The sequence below is a fragment of the Bubalus kerabau genome, chromosome 1 (genome assembly GCF_029407905.1).
Source record: "Bubalus kerabau isolate K-KA32 ecotype Philippines breed swamp buffalo chromosome 1, PCC_UOA_SB_1v2, whole genome shotgun sequence".
Lineage (NCBI taxonomy): Eukaryota > Metazoa > Chordata > Mammalia > Artiodactyla > Bovidae > Bubalus > Bubalus kerabau.
The window spans coordinates 274,762,429-274,786,905 of record NC_073624.1 but is presented as its reverse complement, the minus strand read 5'-3'; the positions used below and the strand labels follow the sequence as shown (position 1 = coordinate 274,786,905).

The following is a 24,477-nucleotide window of genomic DNA, read 5'->3' as shown; positions in this document are numbered from 1 at the left end:
CAATGCGGGTGACCTGGGTTCAATCCTTGGGTTGGAAAGATCCCCTGGAGAAGGGCAAGGCTACCCATTCAAGTATTCTGGCCTGGAAAATTCCACAGGCTATATAGTCCGTGGGGTTGCAAAGAGTCAGACACAACTGAGTGCCTTTCACTTTCACTTTTCTAAAACAGTCATTCTAAATGTAATTCATGGCCCATAGCCAGTCTACAAACTCTTACTAATCTAAGACGAAATAGGTGTATAAATTGAAAATAAGTGTTTGGAAACTCTTTTAGCAATTTGTCACAATAAGATTATATTTGATTGAGGTAATAATAAAGACTTAGGCCTTGTATTTCTATTTCACTTCTCTGATAATTCATTTTTGCTGTGTCAGTGACAGGTTGGGAATCACTGCAATTGAAGCAGGGATTTGTGGTCTGTGTCAGCTGATTGCAATATTGTATCTGCTGAACCCAACATAGAACTTTACTTATTGTAGTTACAACATGTTTGTTGATTTATTATTAAATTAATGAAAGTACTAATGAATATAGCTATATATACAAATCTCACTTAAATTTGGTAACCAATGCTCAAGTGAAGCAAACACATAAAATCTTAAAAAGCAAGAGAAATGAAACATAATACTCATGAAAAAAGCTTCTCTCTATTTGGGAGCAACTAACGACTTGCTCACTTGTGAACACTACTTTCAAAATAATCATATTGAATAAAACTAGATTTTGAAACACATCTTAATACTGAAATGTTGTTGTTAGGTGGCTAGAATAGGAGAAAGGAGTCCAAAAAGGTGGGGGCTAAAAGACAAAGAAAGGAAAAAACCTGTAAAAATGGAACAAAAGGAAATCCGTGCACCAGCGTGAGAACAGGTGAAACAAATGATCCGCCTTCTTGGGTAGCCCAATTTGCATAAGGCAGGCTCAGGGGGGAGGAGACAAATGTGTAAAAGGAAGAAGCCCGGAAGAATTAAGGCCTCTCCTTTGGGATCGGCCCACCCTCACTCCTCGAGGGTGTACTATGCTTAATTTTTCCTAATAAAACTGAGCTGTAACCGAGCTGTAATACTGGTCTGCCATTTCAAATCTTTGCTGTGGCAAGACAGAACTGAGGAAATGACACACTTCCTGGACATATCTGGTGCCGGGCTCTGGATGTAACCTGGCTGAAACAATCTAAACTCTGCCCCAGCAAGGTGGATACCAAGCACAGCAGAAGCCCAGCTCGGTGAAAGCTCACGTGGTGGATACTGAAGGCAAAGGAAACCCAGTGCAGTGGATGTGACAAGAAGCCCAGCGTGCTGGAAACCAGGACAACAAAAAAGGAACTCGACAGAAAGCTCACGCAGCTCAGTCTCAGATTCCAGAAGACCTCCAGTTAAGGTAGGAGGTCCTCACCCCTATGGCTGGAAGGACATACGGCTAACAAAATCTTAATTCCTTTACAATCTCTTGTTTCTTGTTTCCTCGAACCCCCTGTGAACAGCAGGGGTGCAACTGAGGGACTCTGGCAGGGGCACTCCCCCGTGTGTCCTGAAGGCTCCACTATCTGCTGAGCCTTAGTAGCTGTTGCCCAAGGGGGTGAGGGTTCTGCTGTCCTTAATCTCCTTTGTGCCAAGGATCAGGCCAATGAAAATCGTGGGTACAGGTCAGGCATTTAGCAGTTTTCCCGGCAAATTATGAAAGCGGTTCCTCAGCATTATTTTCTCACTGCTTTTTCCTCCCATCCTTCAGTTCCTCTCTCCATCTATGCCACTGTTTACAAAGTATTGGGCAGGTCATCATCTCTCTATTTCTGAAAGTTTTGTTTGAAACTGTTTACCCAGTTGGGACTCTATGCTGTGCTTAGTCACTCAGTCGTGTCTGGCAGGGATTCAAGCTGGACAAAGCCCATGTTGCCTGGCTTCAGGACCTAATGAAGCTCAGGTTCTTGACATCTCATTGCAAAAAAAAAATCTCAGTGAGAGACAGAGCAATAAGTAAGAGGTAGATTTGTTTGGATTCAGAGAGAAGCACACTCCAAGAGTATGGTCCATCACAGAGAGTGAGTGGAGTGGCCATGAAATGTGGTGTGGTTAGTTTTTGTGAGCTGGGTGATTTCATATGCTAATGAGCGGGAGGACTACTCCAAAAACTGGGGAACCACCAACTCCTTGGTCTTTGCATAGTGCCTTGGATCAATCTGATCTCTGGTTCCTCTAAACAAACTTAGACAGCATGTTAAAAAGAAGAGACATTACTTTGCCAACAAAAGTCCATCTAGTTAAAGCTATGGTTTTTCCAGTAGTCATGTATGGATGTGAAGGTTGGAATATAAAGAAAGCTGAGCACTGAAGAATTGCTGCTTTTGAACTGTGGTGTTGGAGAAGACTCTTAAGAGTCCCTTGAACTGCAAGGAGATCAAACCAGTAAATCCTAAAGCAAATCAGTCCTGAATGTTCTTTGGAAGGACTGATGCTGAAGCTGAAACTCCAATACTTTGCCAACCTGATGCGAAAAACTAGAAATTAAATTGCCAACATCCATTGGATCATCAAAAAAGCAAAAACATCAACTTCTGCTTTACTGCCTATGCCAAAGCCTTTGACTGTGTGGATCACAACAAAGTGTGGAAAATTCTTAAAGTGATGGGAATACCACCTTACCTGCCTCCTGAGAAATCTGTATGCAGGTCAAGAAGCAACAGTTAGAACTGGACATGGAACAGCAGACTGGTTCCAAATTGCGAAAGGAGTACTTCAAGGCTGTATATTGTCACCCTGCTTATTTAACTTATATGCAGAGTACATCATGTGAAATGCCAGGCTGGATGAAGCACAAGCTGGAATCAAGATTGCCAGGAGAAAAATCAATAACCTCAGATACACAGATGACACCACCCTTGTGGCAGAAAGCAAAGAAGAACTAAAGAGAATTTTGATGAAAGTGAAAGATGAGAGTGAAAAAGCTGGCTTAAAACTCAACATTCAGAAAAATAAGATTGTGGCAACCAGTCCCAGCACTTCCTGGCATACAAATGGGGAAACAATAGAAGAAGTGTCAGATTTTATTTTCTTGGGCTCCAAAATCACTGCAGATGGTGACTGAAGCCATGAAATTAAAAGACACTTACTCCTTGGAAGAAAAGTTATGACCAACCTAAATAGCATATTCAAAAGCAGAGACATTACTTTGCCAACAAAGGTCTGGTCAAAGCTATGGTTTTTCCAGTAGTTATGTATGGATGTGGTCACTAAAGAAAGCTGAGTGCTGAAGAATTGATGCTTTTGAACTGTGGTGTTTGGAGAAGACTCTTGACTGCAAGGAACTCCAACCAGTCCATCCTAAAGATCAGTCCTGAATGTTCATTGGCTTGAGCCAAGTGTGAAACTGGATGTGGCAGGTAGCTCTGAGAATTTCTTGGTTGACACAGGGGCTACCTACTCTGTCCTGACCTCCTACTCTGGAGTCTTCTCCTTCCAAACCTGTGCCATTTTGGGCGTTACAGGAAAAACAATTACAAAAAGACTCACCCAAGCACTCCCTTGTTGTTAGGATGGACAAATATTTTCTCACCAGTTTATGGTGGTCCCTGAGTGTCATGCTGCCTTATTGGGAACAGATCTTTCCATGATTTTGAAATCTTGCACCTTTTTCAGTCCTGGTAGAATATGCTTTAAAACTCTCTCTTGGGGGCAAACTAACCATTTTTACCAGCCACCAAGTGAAACAGTAAAATGGAGAGGCCATTCATGGATATCTGATCAAAGGATCCTGAGATATCAAGTAGTGCTGATGGAAAAGCCAGGCCTGACTGGATCTCATGTGAGGTTCTTAACCCAGTTACCCTCCTGCCTGCCCCCGAGGGCTCTCTCCCCTTTCACTCTTGCCTTGAATCTTTGAACCACTGGACAAAACCACAAGAGGGATTGTCAGAAGTTCCTCTGACCAATCCTGAGGAAATTTAGTACATTGATGGAAGTGACTTTGTCTTGGATAGAAAAAGAAGATCCAGATATGCAGTAGTCTCCAAGTTTGAGAACATAGAAACTAAGCCTTTGCCACCAGTTACTTCAGCCCAATTGGCTGAGCTCATAGCCCTGACTCAAGCTCTAGAGCTGGGAAAGGGGAAAAGAGTAGCCATTTACACTGACTCCAAGTATGCCTTTCTGGTGCTACATGAACATGCTGCTATTTGGAAAGAAAGAGGCCACTTGACCACCCGAGGGTCCCCAATCAAATACGGTGACAAAATCGTTAGGCTCTTGGAGGCAGTCCATCTGTCCACTGAGGTATCAGTCTCTCACTCTAAAGGACACCAAAAAGGGAGCACGGAAGTGGCATGAGGGAACCAAGCAGCTTATCAGACAGCTAAGAGAGCAGCATTACAGAACAATGACCTCATAGGGGTTGCCACCTTAGTTCCACAGACGAATTTGCCAGAAACTCCTTCATATACTGAAGGTGAGACTCTTAAAGCTAAGAGTTAGGGCTTTCAAGATGATCATATGGGGTGGTTCCAAAAGGAGGGACTCCTTTTTCTGCCTGTGAACCTCCATTGGAGGTTGGTTAACTCCTTACATGGCACCACACATTAAGGGTAGAAGGCCCTCCAAAGATGGAGAAGAAAATGGCAGCCCACTCCAGTATTCTTGCCTGGAGAATCCCAGGGATGGAGGAGACTGGTGGGCTGCCACCTATGGGGTCACGCAGAGTCGGATACAACTGAAGTGACTTAGCAGCAGCAGCAGCAATCCTCCAAAGATTATTAGAAAGGTCCTTCAGAGGAACAGGCCTCCAAAGGACTAAAAGGCAAATGGTCTCCTCTTGTCCACTTGCCAATTAAACAACCCCCAAGCAGGGCAATCCCAGCTGGTGCAGCCCATCCCACGGAGTGGGTCCTACCCAGGAGAGGACTGGCAGATGGACTTCACCCAGATGCCAGTTCCTCAAGGGTATAAATACCTACTAGTCATGATAGATACATTCACAGGATGGAGTGAAGGCTTTCCCACCTGGACTGGGAAGGTTGAGGAAATGGTTAAAAAAAAAAACAAAAAACAAAAAACAGCTCCATGAAATCATTCCGAGATTTGGTCTGCCCAGAGCATTACAAAGTGACAATGGGACATTACTTACTTCTAAGGTCACCCAAGTGTTCTCTAAAGCATTGGGCATAACTTATCTCCATTGTGCCTGGAGGCCTCAGTTTTCAGGAAAAGTAGAAAGAGCCGACAGATCCTTAAAATCAGTGATAAAAAAGATAACCCAGGAGACCTCCCTGGGTTGGAAGGAGACTTTACCAATAGCTCTCCTCCTCACCCATATTGCTTCAAAGGAACAGGTTGGCCTTAGTCCTTATGAGATGCTATATGGAAGACCTTTTGTTTATGTCAATTACCTCTCTAGATTCAGAGGCTCAAACCCTCTGGTCTTATACCATGGCCACTGGGCAATTTCAACAAGTTATATTCTTGTGGGGTGTCAACCAAGACCTAAAAGATTCTAAAGAGCAACCACTATATGCTCCAGGGACTCAAGTCCTAATTAAAGTCTGGAAGTCTGGGTCTGGGTCCCAAAGGCTCAACTCCAGTCCACATGAATGGGCCTCTACCCTGTAATACTTTCTGCCCCCACGGCAGTCAAGGTACCAGGGCATGACTCCTGGATTCAAGCCATGGAAGAAAACAGAAGAGGACACTCAGTACACCTGTGAGCCCCTGGGAGATCTCAGCAACCTATTCCCAACTATAACTGAGTGCCATTCTAATGAACACCCCAAAAAATAAGTTTCTGGGGATAAGATTTCTCAGGATAGCTCTAAAGAGGCCACACAGCTTGGCAGGGGTTGTGCTCCAAAATAGACAGGAGATAGATCTCCTGATCCCTAAAGGTGGAGGAACTTGAACCACCTTGAATGAGATGTGTTGTTTCTGGGTAAATAACTCCAGCTAAGTTGACAAAAGTCTCACAGTCCTCAAGAAAAAACATCAGATCCTCCAGGATCTCAAAGAATGAGCTAGAGAGTTGTCAGGATGGCTACAGTCTCTCTTTGGAGGATCCTTCTCCTAGTGAGGGGGACTTTGGAGTTGGCTATTGCCCCTACTTGGAGAAGGAAATGGCACCCCACTCCAGTACTCTTGCTTGGAAAATCCCATGGATGGAGGAGCCTGGTGGGCTACAGTCCATGGGGTCTCTGAGGGTCGGACAGGACTGAGTGACTTCACTTTCACTTTTCACTTTCATGCATTGGAGAAGGAAATGGCAACCCACTCCAGCGTTCTTGCCTGGAGAACTCAGGGATGGGGAAGCCTGGTGGGTTGCTGTCTATGGGGTCACACAGAGTCAGACACGACTGAAGCAACTTAGCAGCAGCATTGCCCCCTACTAATCCTTGTTATCACCATATTGATGCTGCTTATGATTGTTCCATATATTATCAATTGTCTAACCCATTTTTTCTATGCTCAGGTCAACAAGCTAGCACAACAAGGATTTAAAAAACTTGAGTCAACTACGGAAAATATCACTCAGCCTTAGATCAGTTCAGTTCAGTCACTCGGTCATGTCTGACTCTTTGTGACCCCATGAACAGCAGCACTCCAGGCCTCCCTGTCCATCACCAACTCCCGGAGTCCACCCAAACCCACATCCATCGAGTCGATGATGCCATCAAACCATCTCATCTTCTGTCATCCCCTTCTCCTTCTGCCCTCAATCTTTCCCAAAATCAGGGTCTTTTCCAATGAGTCAGCTGTTCGCATCAGGTGGCCAAAGTCTTGGAGTTTCAGCTTCAACATCAGTCCTTCCAATGAACACCCAGGACTGATCTCCTTTAGGATGGACTGGACAGCCTTAAATGGACATCTCTATAAAGACTCTGAGGCTCAACTAGCAAGAGGGGGAGGCCCAGTACTCCTCCTCATCCCAGCTTAAGAGGAAGTAGCCAGAGAAAGCTCAACAACCGTATTCCCAAAGATTTGGGCCTCCCATCCCTTGAGGGTGGAATGTTAGGTAGCTAGAATAGGAATCCAAAATGGTGGTGGCTAAAAGACAAAGAAAGGAAAAAACCCGCGAAAATGGAACAAAATGAAATCCATGGACTGAAGTGAGAACTTCAGCTGAAACAAACAGTCCGCCTTCTTGACTAGCCCAATTTGCATATGGCAGGCTCAGGGGGGAGGAGGCAAATGTACAAAAAGAGGAAGCCTTGAAGGATTGAGGCTTCTCCTTTGGGGTCACCCCACCCTCACACCTCAAGGGTGTACTATTCTTTGTTTTCTCTAATAAAACTGAGCTGTAATGGAGCTTTAACACTGGTCCACAGTTTCAAATCTTTGCTGTGATGAAACAGAACCGAGGAAATTGCACACTTCTTCAACATTATCACGTGCAATACCTTTGATTAACCAGTTTTTAAACAGAAATTACAAACGCTTAAGCATTTTAATCGACAAAAGATGGATAAAGGAAAAATCTAAAACTCTGTGTTTTATGGCTGTGAATCTTTCTCCTCTGTAGTCTTTATTTTCTCTAATATTTTCTTACTCTCTAAACTCTTCCCTTTTCCTACTTTTTCTGTTCTTGGGCAATACTTTTATAAGAAGTGAATGAATGTGTCTATAAAGGCAAACAGTACAGAAATCAACTTTTATCTGTTAATTCTATAGTGGATTCTATACTTCTCCATTCAGATCCTATGTTTAGGATGGAGACACTCATTTTTAGCTACTGCCAGGGTTTTTGTGGCTGTTGATTTTAGTCACTAAGTTGTGTCCAACTCTTTTGTGAGCCCATGAACTGTAGCCCCCCAGGCTTCTCTGTCCATGAGATTTCCCAGGCAAGAATACTGGAGTGGGTTGCCATTTCCTTCTCCAGGGAATCTTTGTAAACCAGAGGTCAAACCCGTATCTCCTTCATTGGAGGCAGTTTCTTTACCACTGAGTCAATGGGGAAGTCCTGCTTTTGATAATTCACAGCATACTCAGTCAGAAGTTGGCTTTTGCTGATAAAGCCTACCTCACACAAGGTTATATCCATTTTTGGGAGTTTCTCAAATCCAGTGCCTACTGAGGTGGTGGTACTAATAACTCGTCTCATTGCTTCAATTTGGAACAATGTAAGTTCCTCCTAGTTCCTTTGTGTCTCGTGGGAGGGACTGAAGTCTTTTTTTTTTTCTCTCCCTTTTTTTCTTTTTTTGCATTTCAATATCTCCCTCTACTCAAGTCTGTTTTCTCCTTTCCATATAGGAATAGTTACTGAGAGCACTCTCTAATAAACCACATAAATGTATATATACATCTCAGATGCTATTTTCTGGCTTAAGAGAATGAATAAAACATGTTAAACTAGGATCATATCTTATAGAGGAAGTCAAAAGTCATATAAACTGAAATGTTTTAAAACATTGTAGAAGTCATAAAAGAAGAGCGTATAAGCTAGTGGTTCAAATTTATACTCAGCCTACTCACAAAGTAAAATGAAAATAGGATAACAGGATCTCTGTGGGTAAAAACACAACAGTGACTATCTGGAGCAGTGGTGCTAGAACTTCATTCAACAGAAGAATCGTGTTAAAGACTTATAACAAATTCAGTGATTTGAAGCAGGGCTTAGGGTTTTACCAAGGTACTCAGAGACTCGGTGTAGAGAGTATACATTAACAGCCTTCTCAGAATTGCTAATACCAACTATAGGTGAAGTCTATGTGTCTTTAGTACTGAAGCAAAAGAGGAAATAAGTTTACCAAAAAAAAAAAAAAAAAAAAGCAAGGAAAACTCATGGAGAGAAGAAAAAGTTGTTTTTTTTTTTTTTAAAAGATCACATACAACTTTGCATAGCAAAATTTATATTGGCTCAGTTAAAAAAAGAAAGTTTTTTTTTTCTTTAATAAGAAGTGAATCAGATTGCCTTGAGAAAGTTTACCTCATACTGTAAACTATTTTAGTATATGCCCTTTGGACTATGTGAAAATCAGTTCTGGCATTTTAGAGTGAGAGCAATTATTGTTTTTCTTTGTAAAGAACATTTACATTGTTAATGTTTGGAGTTTTGACCTCAGAGCTTTTGTTAATCTATAAGTTTCCCCTTGGTGATCTTAATCATTTCCATGCCTGCAACTGTACTTAATCATAATGACTTCTAATTGCTGTTGCTGCTTAGTTGCTAAGTTGTTTTCCACTCTTTAGGGACCCCATGGACACTAGCCCACCAGGCTCCTGTGTCCATGGAATTTCCCAGGGAAGAACAGGGAAGCCTGGCGTGCTGCAGTCCTGGAAGTTGCAAAGATTTGAACACGACTTAGTGACTGAACAACACAACAAAGAATACTGGAGTCCATTGCCATTTCCTTCTCCAGGTGATCTTCCCAATCCAGGGATCAAACCCGTGTCTCCTGCACTGGCAGTTTCTTTACCACTGAGCCAAACACTTGTCCAAAAGAAGAGGGAGGGGACAGTTAACAGTACCTGCCAGGTACTCTGTTAGGTAATTTATGACTACTGCAACCATGAAATTAGAAGACGTTTGCTCCTTAGAAAAGTTATGACCCAACCCAGACAGATATTAAAAAGCAGAGACATTACTTTGCCAACAAAGGTCCGTCTAGTCAAAGATTTGGTTTTTCTGGTGGTCATGTATAGATGTGAGAGCTGGACTATAAAGAAAGCTGAGCACTGAAGAATTGGTGCTTTTGAACTGTGGTGTTGGAGAAGACTCTTGAGAGTCCCTTGGACTGCAAGGAGATCCAACCAGTCCATCCTAAAGGAAATCAGTCTTGAATATACATTGGAAGGACTGATGCTGAAGCTAAAACTCCAATACTTTGGCCACCTGATGCAAAGAACTGATTCATTTGAAAAGACCCTGATCCTGGAATGATTGAAGGCAGGAGGACAACAGAGGATGAGATGGTTGGATGACATCACTGACTCAATGGACATGAGTTTGTTAAGCTCTGGGAGTTTGAGTAAGCTCTGGGAGTTGGTGATGGACAGGGAAGCTTGGCATACTGGAGTCCATGAGGTCACAAGGAGTCAGACATGACTGAGCAACTGAACTGAACTGAACTGATTTTATTATAAGGGCTTCCCTTGAGGTTCAGATGGTAAAGAATCTGCCTACAACGTGGGAGACCTGGGTTCAATCCCTGAATTGGGAAGACCCCCTGGAGAAGGGAATGAAAGCCCACTCCAGTATTTTTGCCTGGAAAATTCCATGGACAGAGGGGCCTGGTGGGCTATAGTCTATGGGGTCACAAATAGTTGAACACGACTAAGCTACTAATGCTTTCATTTCATTATAGTCAGATAATGTCTCAGTAATTTATAATTACCATCATTTCATAGTTAAGGAGATAAGTAATATACCCACATTTACAAACTTACAATGGGTAAGTTTGAATTACTTGCCTGCAAATCCAGATCTCCCCTTGGAATATCAGATGTACATATATGTTTGCCTGCTTTATTTTTCTGATTATCCCATAGTCTGTTCAAGTTCAACATATTCATAAGCTTACTTTATTTAGCCACCCCAACTGGACCACACCTTTTCACATTTCAGATAATATTCTCATCACCTGCCCAGCTGATCAAGCTCATCACCAAACCCCTTTCTTCTTCATCAAACATACACAGTTTTGTGTTAAACCCTTCCAAAAGAATTTATCTTATAAGTATCCCTTAAGGATAATACTTATTTTTTCCTGGCTGATACTGACTTAGTCCAGGCCCCAGTCATAGCTCACCTAGATTCTTGCAGTTATTTAGTTATATCCCTGCCGTCAGTTTCTCCCTTTTAATGTCTTGAGTGGCCAAGAGAATTCCATTTGTAAAACGTATGAATATGTCATTTTTCATTTGAGACTTAAGACAAATTTCTTAATATATTATAACATCATCTTTGTAAACTGTGTTCTACTTGTTTACATTAATTTCTCACAACTGCAGTGCTCTGGCTATGCAATTCTATCCTGCATGGTTAGATATAAGATTTAATTTGACTTAAAAAATACAACTAAGAAAGTTATTTGATTTATTTAAATATAGTAATAAACTTTTACACATCAACATAAATGGGTTACATGTTTTATGAAAATTAACCATATTTAAAAATAATTTAAAAGAAAAGATAGCATGGATTTTCATAAATTTCTTCCATGTCTCATTGTATAGAAAACTAGATTATCCTATTTATTTCTGCATTGCATGTATTGGGATATTTTGTTTTTTATTGAAGTATATGACAAAAATAAAGACTCAAATAGATAAATGACTTGAAAAGGAAGTGTTTAATAACCTTTCCAGATAGTCCTAGAAATTGTGCTTTGATAGTGAATCCAAATTGTTAAAGTAGTAGTTTTTTTAAAGACTAGTTACAGTATGGTATCTGAAAATATATGAATGAACTTTCCATGTCCTATTATATTAAAATTCATTGGCTTACCTTACACTTTGAATATATATTTAATCTAAAATTGTGCCTTTGTTCTTCATAAAATATTGGATCATTGAGTTACACAGCTTTTTCAAATTTTGATGGAATTTATTACAAAATGGTGGCACATAGAAGCTTTCCAGATATTCTAATATGTTTTGGAGGATCAAATAGTATCACTGAGAATAAATCATGTCATTTTTGTCCCCTTCACATCGCTGGCCCATTTCATTTAATCTTCAAGAAATATTTTGCTAAATACCCAACTCTGAATCATTCGGGTTTATTGATTAGCCACTGTTTTGAGAAAACAATGGTATTTAATAATAAAAGCAGTTAGTTTATCCTTTGGAGAAGGCAATGGCACCCCACTCCAGTACTCTTGCCTGGAAAATCCCATGGGTGGAGGAGCCTGGTAGGCTGCAGACCATGGGGTCGTGAAGAGTCGGACACGACTGAGCGACTTCACTTTCACTTTTTCCTTTCATGCATTGGAGAAGGAAATGGCAACCCACTCCAGTGTTCTTGGCTGGAGAATCCCAGGGACGGGGGAGCCTGGTGGGCCGCCGTCTATGGGGTTGCGCAGAGTCGGACACGACTGAAGCGACTTAGCAGCAGCAGCAGTTTATCGTACAACTCAAATAATGACACAAGTTTTATTTTTCTTCTTGGATACAACAGTAATAATTTGATATGCAGTGCATTAATCATACCTCCCAATTTGTCATGCACAATACTAAAAGCGTGTGTATTCTAGAATAAAGATTTAATCTGCCTTATTGAAGATACTCATATTTCAATATGGTTTTTCTTTTTCTACAAGTACCTGATGGTGAAAAATATACAATTCTGCTAATACAGTTGTGTGCTACTACCTGAATTCACGTTAAGACTCCCAGCAATTTAGTCACTAGTGTCTGAACAAACCATTTTGAAGCCCTAGGCAAAATGAAAAAAGTTTGTGTGTTTGTGAATTTTATATATTTTTAATATTTTAACACATTTATATGTTCATATGTGTTTCTATACGTTTTGGTGCTTTCCAGATGGTGCAGTGGTAAAAAAAAAAATCTGTCTGCCAGTTCAAGAGACACAGGCTCCATCTCTGGGTTGGGGAGATCCCCTGGAGTAAGAAATGGCAATCCACTCCAGTATTCTTGCCAGGAAACTCCCATGGGCAGAGGAGCCTGGCAGGCTACTGTCCATGAGGTCACCAAGAGTTGGACATGACTGAGCATAGCTCACACGTATTTGTGTTATTATGTTTAATAGTTATTTTTTCAGAATATTAATGTAGTTTAAAAATAATGAAATGTTGAAGCTCTTCCTAAGACCCCAATATTGCATTGGTGTATATGTAAATTTTTATTTTTATCACATATTTTTGTATAAATTTAAAAATTTTAAATATTACACTAAAATATTATCTGTGTGGATTCCTGAGTGTTTTGGTGTTCCCTTACATTTTGCACCCAAGGAGTGTGCCTCTGTCACTTTTAGTGATGGCATCAGTGCAAAGTCAACACAATGAATGACAAGTGACATCTTAATAGAGTACACTTGTAGTTTTGACCTCCTCGACCTCCTGAAAGTGTCTCCGTTACTGTGTTTGGATCACATTTTAAAACCACTGCTTCAAGCTAAAATAATTAAAAAGTTAATTTAAAATAATGTTACTTCTAATAATCCATTCCCCCTCCAAGCTCACACACAAAACGTAAAGCATATTGACTTTCAAGATTGTCACTATGTAGGAGTATAGGGAAGTATATTAATTATTTAAATATACACATGTTGAAGAAGACTGTTACCAGAGACTTTAAACAGGGATATTAAGCAAGATAGGAAGAAACACAGTCAACATGGAAAGGAAAAAAAATCTTTCTGGGTTCATGACTTACAGAAATTAATAAAATCTCCATGCCTATGTTGTTCACATGTAACTCAATGAAGGACTTAGAACAAGTTTTTGAATACTGGCTGTATCATAGATAATTATATGTCAAGTGATTGTAAGGTTTTTCAAACTGGCAATTTCTGTTGTTGTTGTTCATTATAATTAGAGTGAGGCATCTCTAATTACATATTTCCAAAATTACAAAGTCCTTGAAATTAGGATCATACTTTTTACACATTGAGATACCATACATCATTAAGTGTCATGATTTAGACTTAAATGCTCATTAAATTGAATTTCCACATAAATTGAAAGCCTACTATCATGGATGGTATGATTTTATTTTCAAATTCTCAGAAAATAAAAATTTTTTAAACTCAAAACTCAACCTATTTTTCATATTATAATGAACTCACATGGAATTCTAGAAGGTTGAAAAATTATTTTCAAAAACAACCATGATAAGAAAAAAGTGTTTAGCAAAATCCATAAATTTATATAAACACTTAACAGTCATCCTTAATCTTCACTTTAGTTGATCAAATTTGTATGTGGATAAAAATGGGAACAGTGACAAACTTATTTTTGGGGGCTCCAAAATCACTACATCTGGTGACTGCTGCCATGAAATTAAAAGTTGCTTGCTCCTTGGAAGAAAAGTTGTGACTAACCTAGACAGCATATTAAAAAGCAGAGACATTACTTTGCTGAGAAATGTCTGTCTAGTCAAAGCTATGGTTTTTCCAGTAGTCATGTATAGATGTGAGAGTTGGACTATAAAGAAAGCTGAGCACCAAAGAATTGATGATTTTGAACTGTGGTGTTGGAGAAGACTCTTGAGAGTCCCTTGGACTGCAAGGAGATCCAACCAGTCCATCCTAAAGGAAATGAATATTTATTGGAAGTCCTGAGTATTCATTGGAAGGACTGATGCTGAAGCTGAAACTCAGATACTTGGCCACCTGAAGTGAAGAGCTGACTCATTGGAAAAGGCCCTGATGTTGGGAAAGATTGAAGGTGGGAGGGGAAGGGGATGACAGAGGATAAAATGGTTGGATGACATCATCAATTCAATGGACATAAGTTTGAGTAAACTCTGGGAGTTGGTGATGGACAGGGAAGCCTGGTGTGCTTCGGTCCATGGGGTCGCAAAGAGTCAGACACAACTGAGAGACTGAACTGAACTGAAACTATATACACTGCCACATTTAAAAAAAAAAACAAAAAACTTGTGTGAGTCAAATTTTAGAAAAATTAATTAGAGAGAGCCCTTAAAATTCTGAATCTTCTTGGTTACAGATATTTGGTTAATTATTAAACCTTTATATCTAATTGGGGAAAGAAATGGCAATCCACTCCAGTGTTCTTGCCTGGAGAATCCCATGGATGGAGGAGCCTGGTAGGCTACAGTCCATGGGGTCACAAAGAGTCGGACTCGACTGAGCGACTTCACTTTCTATCTTTCTATATCTACTAGTACAGCAAGGAAACAGTCAGTATGTAATGTTGATTCTCTTGCTACACAGAAGATCTGTGTATTATATCAAATCAAGAAGCTGACTTAGACCATACTGCCAAATGTGTAGAAAAATGATTGTGCCAAATTTAAGTTAAAATACAAGTGCACTGGGACGACCCAGAGGGAGGGAATGGGAAGGGAGGAGGGAGGAGGGTTCAGAATGGGGAACACGTGTATACCTGTGGTGGATTCATTTTGATATTTGGCAAAACTAATACAGTTATGTAAAGTCTAAAAGTAAAATAAAATTAAAAAAAAATACAAGTTGTTATTTAAGTGAATTTTAGAGTGTGAACTTAGAGATGAATGAGTGGTAAGGTCAGTCTCAGAGTCTAAGAATCACATGATTATAGTGTGTAATATAAACTAATATGTGTGTTTATTTGTTATCATGGGTATTCAATGTCGAAAGTAAAAGCAAGATAGTTTTCAAGTAACAGAAAGAGTAGGGAAGAACCGTTTTAATCACTCTGTGTTTAATGACGATGACAACAAAACCATAACTTTATTCTAGGAAATGTTTTCTAATAATTAATTTTGTTCAACTTCCCTCAGGTGGTAACAATCTTATTGTTGTATGGAAGCAAAGACTAAGACCTTCACATAAACTAGAAAGCCAGAGGATTTATAAACTGACATCTTATTCCACAGAGACTTTTATATAGACTCACTGTATTTCTTAGTAAGGAAAATTCTTTCAGCTCACTAAAGGATTTAGAATCAAAAGTTCAAAAACTGAGCATTTTTGTACTGTTTCTACTTTCATAACTGCTAAACTTTATGAAACTAAATCAGGGTTAGGGTGGAATGAAAGTTTCTCTTTAACAAGATAAATGCAATCAGTTTAATGAACTCTTCTTGGAGACAAGGATGAGATGGAAGAAATTATTTGTTCATTATGCTAATTAAAACAGGGGATCTAAAGTCTATGAAAACAAAATTGATTAAAGCATATTCAGTTTGTCTGCTTAGAGTTGTGAAGCACAAAATCCATACTTAGTGTGCAAGCCATGGGTATTGATTGGAGGCTGCACATAATTATTATTATTTTTGCATGTGGTGAATATGGTTTTTGGTTTTTACCTATGATTGTTTGACATATTAAACACATATGGAAAAGAGAAATTCAAGAAGAGGGAGATCACTGAGCAAGGCAGAAGGAAACTCTTAATGTTCCATTGCAATTAAGCAGCATATAGACTAAGGCATATAGGAAAAAAAAAAAAAAATTCCTGATGGGCTTCTTTTATGAAACTGCTAAGAAGCCCAGCTGAAATAGTGTTCGCTATATAAATGTTGGCTTGACAACAGAGAAAAGGGGTTTTCACCAGCTTTTTTCTATTAGCCAGTCAGAGGGAGCTTGCAGGGGTATGAGAGTTTAATCATCATCTAACAGTTCTTTTTGATCCACCCCCTATCCATGGTGAGGACTGGAAAGTGTTCTCCTTGCACTCACAGTTTCAATTGTTAACAAAAGTCCCAGTGTATGAGTGAATATGCATGACGTTGAACTCTGAGCTGTTGAAAAGAAAATAGAAACTACTTCTGAATGAGGTTGAATGTAGATCAGCATCTTTCCTAAGAGTCAAGAGATCAAATGGACTAAAACTTGGAATTAATTTCAGGTGAGGCTTACTATGCTTTATGAGAAGTTTCCAAGTATTTTATATGATGAAATATATTTCAAATTATAAGTAGAGAACTGGTGAAAACTTTGGGATTTTCTACAAGCTTTAAAAAATATATAGTTTGAAGGAAGTGATATGCATTTATTAAGTAGATTCAGTACTACTCATCGGCATTTTACCAGACCGATTTCATATAACTTAAATAAAGTTTTCTAAGCCAAGCAGATAGAAAACAGTTCTCATGTCTTACCACTTTATTAAGTTCTTCTTTTTGTCTTAAGACTTTGCTTAACCATGTATTTCACTGTGAGGTTTTATTCAGCATGTATAGACAAAATCAGTTACACTCAGTATGAACTTGAAACTCTCTCTCTTTTAATTATAAGTTCTTTGAAAATATTTTCGACATCCTGGATTCCAAAATAACAATGATATTGACAAAAGTACCAACAAATAGAAAACACTGTATCAATATCAACTGGATTTATTTGTACCCTTGGAGATTATGAACACTATTCTCACTCATATTTTTAATACGATTTGATACAGTGAATGGAAGAATGGAACTCAAAGTTAAAAGACATCGGTTTGAACTCTGATACTAACACTTACAATCTTGGGAAATTGGACAATGCATTATTACTTTACACATATTTCCTTATCAGTAAAATAGAAGAACATCCTGATTCTTTTAGTGTACTCACAGTGTTATTTGGGGATGATATATACCAGAATATAGTGTACTGGCACCATACCCAGGAATCACTTGGCTCCCTTCTAAACAAATAGATTCTGGGACCCAGAGGTGACTATATCATGACATCTAGGGGTATACACCAAGAATCTGATTTTTAACTAATCCCCCTGCTAAAGCTTGATCGACAATTTCAATGTCAATTGAATTCAATGTCAATTCAATTCCTCCTAAGGAATAATATGCTAAGAAGCAGTTCTGTATATCATTTATATTTTTGTATTAGTAGCGATCTCTTAGAGCCTTTGTTGTCTTTCAGAAAAACTTAACCTACTAAAATAATAGTGCAAAATGAACACACAAATTTTGATCCCTATTTAAATAGAATATTCTTATTTTGTTATCATTATTACTGTTGTTCTTATAACTGTCATTCAGCTTTACTACATGATGGAAGTAGCACACATTCTAATCCTAAATTTAAATTTTTATCTTTGAACTTGAAATCATTTACCTCAGATTGGGACTTCAGCTCACGTGGCTAGGACTTGAATCCAGCCAAAACCCAAGTACCTAGTTTCAGGACCTCTTTAGGACCAAGACCTAACTCTACACCTTTTCTTACCTTATTGCTGTCCCTTCGTGGTTGCCAGCTGAAACTGTGTACCTCAGATTGGGACTTGAACCCAGACAAAACCCTGCTTGGGACTTGAACCCACATGACTGGGACTTGAATCTGGCCAAAACTCTGCCTGGTACTTGAACGCACGTGGCTGGAACTCAAATCCAGCCAAAACCCACAGTACCTGGTTTCAGGACCTAATGGAGCTCAGGTTCTTAATGTATTACCACAGAAATAATTCAATGAGAAACAAAGTGATAGGTAAGAAGTGGGCTTATTCAGATTTAGAGAGAAGCACGTTAGTAATGCTGAAGAAGATGAGGTTGAACATTTCTATGAAGACCTACAAGACCTTTTAGAACTAATACCCATAAAAGATGTCCTTTTCATTATAGGGGATTGGAATGCAAAAGTAGGAAGTCAAGAAACACCTGGAGTAACAGGCAAATTTGGCCTTGGAGTATGGAATGAAGCAGGGCAAAGGCTAATAGAGTTTTGCCAAGAGAATGCACTGGTCATAGCAAACACCCTCTTCCAGTGTAGAACATGGACATGACCAGATGGTCAACACCAAAATCAGATTGATTATATTCTTTGCAGCCAAGATGGAGAAGCTCTATACAGTCAGCAAAAAGAAGACCAGGAGCTGACTATGGCTCAGATCATGAGCTCCTTATTGCCAAATTCAGACTGAAATTGAAGAAACTAGGGAAAACCACTAGACTATTCAGGCATGACCTAAATCAAATCCCTTATTATTATAGAGTGGAAGTGGGAAATAGATTTAAGGGACTAGATCTGATAGACAGAGTGCATGATGAACTAAGGATGGAGATTCAGGACATTGTACACGAGACAGGGAACAAAACCATCCCCAAGAAAAAGAAATGCAAAAAAGCAAGATGGCCATCTGAGGAGGCCTTACAAATAGCTGTGAAAAGAAAAGAAGCAAAAAGCAAAGGAGAAAAGGAAAGATATAAGCATCTGAATGCTGAGTTCCAAAGAATAGCAAGGAGAGATAAGAAAGCCTTCCTCAGTGATCAATGTAAAGAAATAGAGGAAAACAATAAAATAGGAAAGACTAGAGATCTCTTCAAGAATTTGAGAGATACCAAGGGAACATTTCATGCAAAGATGGGCTCAATAAAGGACAGAAATCATATAGACCTAATAGAAGCAGAAGATATTAAGAAGAGGTGGCAAGAATACACAGAAGAACTGTAGAAAAAAGATCTTCACAACCCAGATAATCATGATGGTGTGATCACTCACCTAGAGCCAGACATCCTGGAATGCAAGGTCAAGTGGACCTTAGGAAGCATCATTATTAACAAAGATAGTGGAGGTGATGGAATTCCATTTGAGCTATTTCAAGTCCTAAAAGATGACGCTGTGAAAGTGCCACACTCAATATGTCAGCAAATTTGGAAAACTCAGCAGTGACCACAGTACTGGAAAAAGTCAATTTTCATTCCAGCCCCAAAGAAAGGCAATGCCAAAGGATGCTCAAACTACCCCACAATTGCACTCATCTCACACGCTAGTAAAGTAATGCTCAAAATTCTCCAAGGCAGGCTTCAACAATATGTGAACCATGAACTTTCAGATGTTCAAGCTGGATTTTAAAAAGGCAGGTCAAATTGACATCCACTGGATCATTGAAAAAGCAAGAGAGTTCCAGTAAAATATCTATTTCTGGTTTATTGACTATGTCACATCTTTTGGCTGTGTGGATCACAACAAACTATGGAAAATTCTGAAAGAGATGGGAATACTAGACCACCTGACCTGCCTCTTGAGATATCTGTATGCAGGTCAGGAAGCACCAGTTAGAACTAGACATGGAACAGGCTGGTTCCAAACAGGATAAGATGTACATCAAGGCTATATACTGTCACTCTGCTTATTTAACTTTTATGCAGAGTACATCATGAGAAACACTGGGCTGGATGAAGCACAAGCTGAGATCAAGATTGCCAGGAGAAATATCAATTACCTCAGGTATGCAGATGACATCACCCTTATGGCAGAAATTGAAGATGAACTGAAGAGCCTCTTGATGAAAGTGAAAGAGAAGAGTGAAAAAGTAGGCTTAAAGTTCAACATTCAGAAAACTAAGGTTATGGCATCTGGTCCCATCACTTCATGGCAAATAGATGGGGAAACTGTGGAAATAGTGGCTGACTTCATTTTGGGGGGCTCCAAAATCCCTGCAGATTGATTGCAGCCGTGAAATTAAAAGACACTTCCTACCAGGAAGGAAAGCTATGATCAACCTAGACAGCATATTAAAAGGCTGAGATATTACTTTTCCAACAAAGGTCAGTCTAGTCAAGGCTATGGTTTTTCCAATAGTCATGTATGGATGTGAAAGTTGGAATATAAAGAAAGCTGAGAGCCAAAGAGTTAATGCTTTTGAACTGTGGTGTTGGAGAAGACTCTTGAGAGTCTCTTGGACTGCCAGGAGATCCAACGAATCCATCCTAAAAGAAATCAGTCCTGAATATTCATTGGAAGGACTGATGTTTAAGCTGAAGCTCCAATACTTTGTCCACCTGATGTGAAGAACTGACTCATTGGAACAGATCCTGATGCTGGGAAAGATTGAAGGCGGGAGGTGAAGGGGATGACAGAGAATGAGATGGTTGGATGGCATCACCGACTCAATGGACATGAGTTTGAGTAAACTCTAGGAGTTGGTGATGGACAGGGAGGCCTGGTGTGCTGCAGTCCATGGGTTGCAAAGAGTTGGACATAACCGAGTGACTGAACTCACTGACTAGATTTACTCTCTACAGAGAGAATATGGGCCCTGGCAGAGGGCTAGTGCAGACACAAAATGTGGCACGGTAGTTTTTGTAGTCTGGGTAATTTCATATGCTAATGAGTGGAGGGATTATTGCAATTATTCCCGGGAAAGGGTGGAGGTTTTCAGGAATTGGGCCACCACCTCCTCCTTGGTCTTTTGTCAGGGCCTTGGAGCTGTCATGGCACCTCTGGCTGTGCCGTTTAGCTTGCTGACTGAGGATCAAAGTCTAATCAAAGTCGACGTGTCTGCCATCTAGGACACAGTTGATTCTAAACTGTTTATGTTGTGTCCTTGGGCTATGTCCATCTTTCAGAAGTTGTGCCTTGCCCCTTTCCCTCTTGTTACACACTCACTCAATAGCACCTTGGCTTGAGGTCAGTGTCCTCAAAGTGTGTCCTGAGAGTGCGAAGCATCATTATCATCTGGGAACTTATTGAAATCAGAAAATCTGGTGTGGCACCCAACAAGCTCAGTTTAAGTTCTTGGGAAGCATGCAAAATTCTGGGAGTCACTAATGTAGGATAATTTGGCTAAGGGCAAGTGTTGTGGGATAAATTGACTTACCCCTTATGATATATCCTACATTAAGCCTGGTTGATCGTCAGTGGGAAAATGAAGCATATACCATTTAACACGTTGCATTTATCCTTTCTTAATTCAGGATAATTGTGCTGAGACCAGTGCCACTTTTCACAACTTATCTTATTGTCAGGCCACTCTATTTATGTCTTCTCAAATGCAGCCCAGAAAGTCCTCTGATTCTTATATTTGGGATTGACTTTAAGACAACTCCTGATAACCCTTAAAGATAAATTTTCTGGCAGGAGGTATCTGGTTGTTTCAGAAAAAGGCTTGATCTTTTCTCTATACCTAATTGTACTGAAAGATTAGCTATCTTCTCTCTTCTATTGGGAGCAGAGATAAGGGAGCTGACTGGAGTTTATTTTCAGCTGGAAGCCTACAGGGGAATGAAAGTTATGTTAATGGTATGCTGAGAATTCTATTCTGACACCATTTGAGATCTGCCTGTAAAACATATAAAATGACTTATGTACATAATTTTTATTCAGTTTCTTGTAGTCAGAATTTGGGAAAGGTAATATATGAAAAATCAATTTTCTTTCACCTGTTTTTACTAGTCTTATAATGGGAAAACACCTATGCTATTATGAAAACTTGTCAAAACAAATCATTTGATTTTATTTTTTTAAGATAAGGATGACATATTCTAGCCAGTGTTTACCAAAGGGTGGTGCTTATATCATTGATTTTATTTAGTACGATGTAAAGATTTCAGCTGAGATGCACAAATGAGAAGTTACATTATGTAATCCCTGGGTTCCTCTTATTTTCTGTCCTTTCCCTTCCCTCCCCTCCCCTTCTCTTCTCTCCTTCTGCTGTGATTTTGCTGCCCTGAATTCTTTTCTTAAATGAACTGCTGCTGCCAAATACCTGGCTGTTATCACTTCTGCCACCAGGGTTCTTTCTGGTTGCCTTGACTAGGTATTTAGGAGATTTCCCAAATCGAATCCCTCCCAGGAACATCACAAGGAGCTCTGTATCCTCCAGGCACACAGTTAAAACAGGAGACCGCAGATCTATAAAATATAATACTGCTTTCATGGATATGACTGACTAGGCCAAGCATTATTCAGGGCCAATGAAATTACCTCTCCTGGGAACCAGAACAAAAATACGCAAACCATCAGTTCAGTTCAGTTCAATTCAGTTGCTCAGTCGTGTCAGACTCCTTGCGACCCCCATGAATCACAGCACTCCAGGCCTCCCTGTCCATCACCAATCCCAGAGTTCACTCAGACTCACGTCCATCGAGTCAGTGATGCCATCCAGTCATCTCATCCTCTGTCATCCCCTTCTCCTCCTGCCCCCAAACCCTCCCAGCATCAGAGTCTTTTCCAATGAGTCAACTCTTCCCATGAGGTGGCCAAAGTACTGGAGTTTCAGCTTTAGCATCATTCCTTCCAAAGAAATCCCAGGGCTGATCTCCTTCAGAATGGACTGGTTGGATTTCCTTGCAGTCCAAGGAACTTTCAAGAGTCTTCTCCAGCACCACAGTTCAAAAGCATCAATTCTTCAGCGCTCAGCCTTCTTCACAGTCCAACTCTCACATCCATACATGACCACAGGAAAAACCATAGCCTTGACTAGATGAAACTTTGTTGGCAAAGTAATGTCTCTGCTTTTGAATATGCTATCTAGGTTGGTCATAACTTTCCTTCCAAGGAGTAAGCGTCTTTTAATTTCATGGCTGCAGTCACCATCTGCAGTGATTTTGGAGCCCCAAAAAATGAAGTCTGACACTGTTTCCAGTGTTTCCCCATCTATTTCCCATGAAGTGATGGGATCAGATGCCATGATCTTCATTTTCTGAATGTTGAGCCTTAAGCCAACTTTTTCACTCTCCACTTTCATTTTCATCAAGAGGCTTTTTAGTTCTTCTTCCCTTTCTGCCATAAGGGTGGTGTCATCTGCATATCTGAGGTTATTGATATTTCTTCCAGCAATCTTGATTCCAGCTTGTGCTTCTTCCAGCCCAGCATTTCTCATGATGTACTCTGCATAATTTAAATAAGCAGGGTGATAATATACAGCCTTGACGTACTCCTTTTCCTATTTGGAACCAGTCTGTTGTTCCATGTCCAGTGTAGCATATCTATGGATAGAAGAGCTATAAACTTGGAATCTGGGTCAGTTACATCTTGTTGTGTAAACTGGTTATCATAAAACTTTGCTCTTCAGAGACAAAAAAGTAAAAAACAGTGCCCTGAGAATTTCAGCAGGTGGCGATAGGAAGAGAGAACCTTGATGCTGTTTTGGTCCTGATTCTAATTTATTGCTAACGTTAGTATTTGCTCATGCACTAGGGTGCAGGAAATAACAATTAAACAAATCCTCCTTTTGTAATCAGTGAATTCAATGGAATTATGTTTCAGCTTTTCAACCAAAAACATTGAATATATATAGTATTATATTTGTGTTTCTTATCGCAAATGGACACTTAAGTTGGTTTTATAAACTATGGTTAGAAACCTAAAGAACATATTGCATACTTTTATAGTCAAAAGAGTTCGGGGTTCAGAAATTTTTTTAAAAAATAATTTTTATTCATTTATTTATTTGGGGGGGTTGCACTGGATCTTGGTTGCTGCACGGGCTTTTCTCTAGTTGCAGTGAGTGGGACTTACTCACTGGTTGTGATGAACAGGCTTCTCATTGTCTCGGCTTTTCTTCTTGCAGAGCAAGGGCTCTAGGGAGAATGGACTTCAGTATTTGCCACAAGTGGGCTCAGGAATTGCGACTCCTAGGCTCTAGGACACAGACTCAATAATTGTGGTACACAGGCTTAATTCTTTTGTGCCGCAAAGATCTTTCCGGGTCAATGATCGAACCTGTGTCTCCTGCACTGGCAGGTGAATTCTTTACCACTGAGCCACCGGGGAAAGTCCCTGAGTTCAAAATATTAACAAAAAACAAAATTTTAGAACCGTGTCCATCTTTTGTGAAGGACTGCATTTGTGTTCTTTATTGATATTTTAAAATAGTATGGAGCCTACAATATTTTTTATTCATTGTGACTTTAAATCATGTTCTTTTGAAAATAGCTTAAATTGTTTATAAGGTTAAGTATGCTTTTAGATATTTGTCAAATTTTATATCTAAGAGTAAATATACAAGAGGTGCATGATAACAGTATTCTGCTCTCATATATATATGTATATACACATACAGTACTTATTATTGGATGCTTTCATTTATTCTAACCCATAAATGAGAACCAATTCATTTTTTTAAATAATGTTAGCATCTTCAAATCTTAACATACTTCTAGATAATACAAATCATCTGAAAAATAATACTATGGTATTCAGGAAG

At 39.5% G+C, this 24,477-nt stretch overlaps 1 long non-coding RNA gene across 1 annotated transcript; it reads left to right on the top strand.

Annotated features, from left to right (window-relative positions):
- Window positions 1-922: 922 nt before the first annotated feature.
- Window positions 923-7,299, top strand: LOC129640649 (uncharacterized). Its single transcript, XR_008708909.1, has 2 exons — window positions 923-1,382; window positions 6,450-7,299. It is a non-coding gene; the product is annotated as an uncharacterized LOC129640649 (long non-coding RNA).
- The last annotated feature ends 17,178 nt before the right edge of the window (window positions 7,300-24,477 follow it).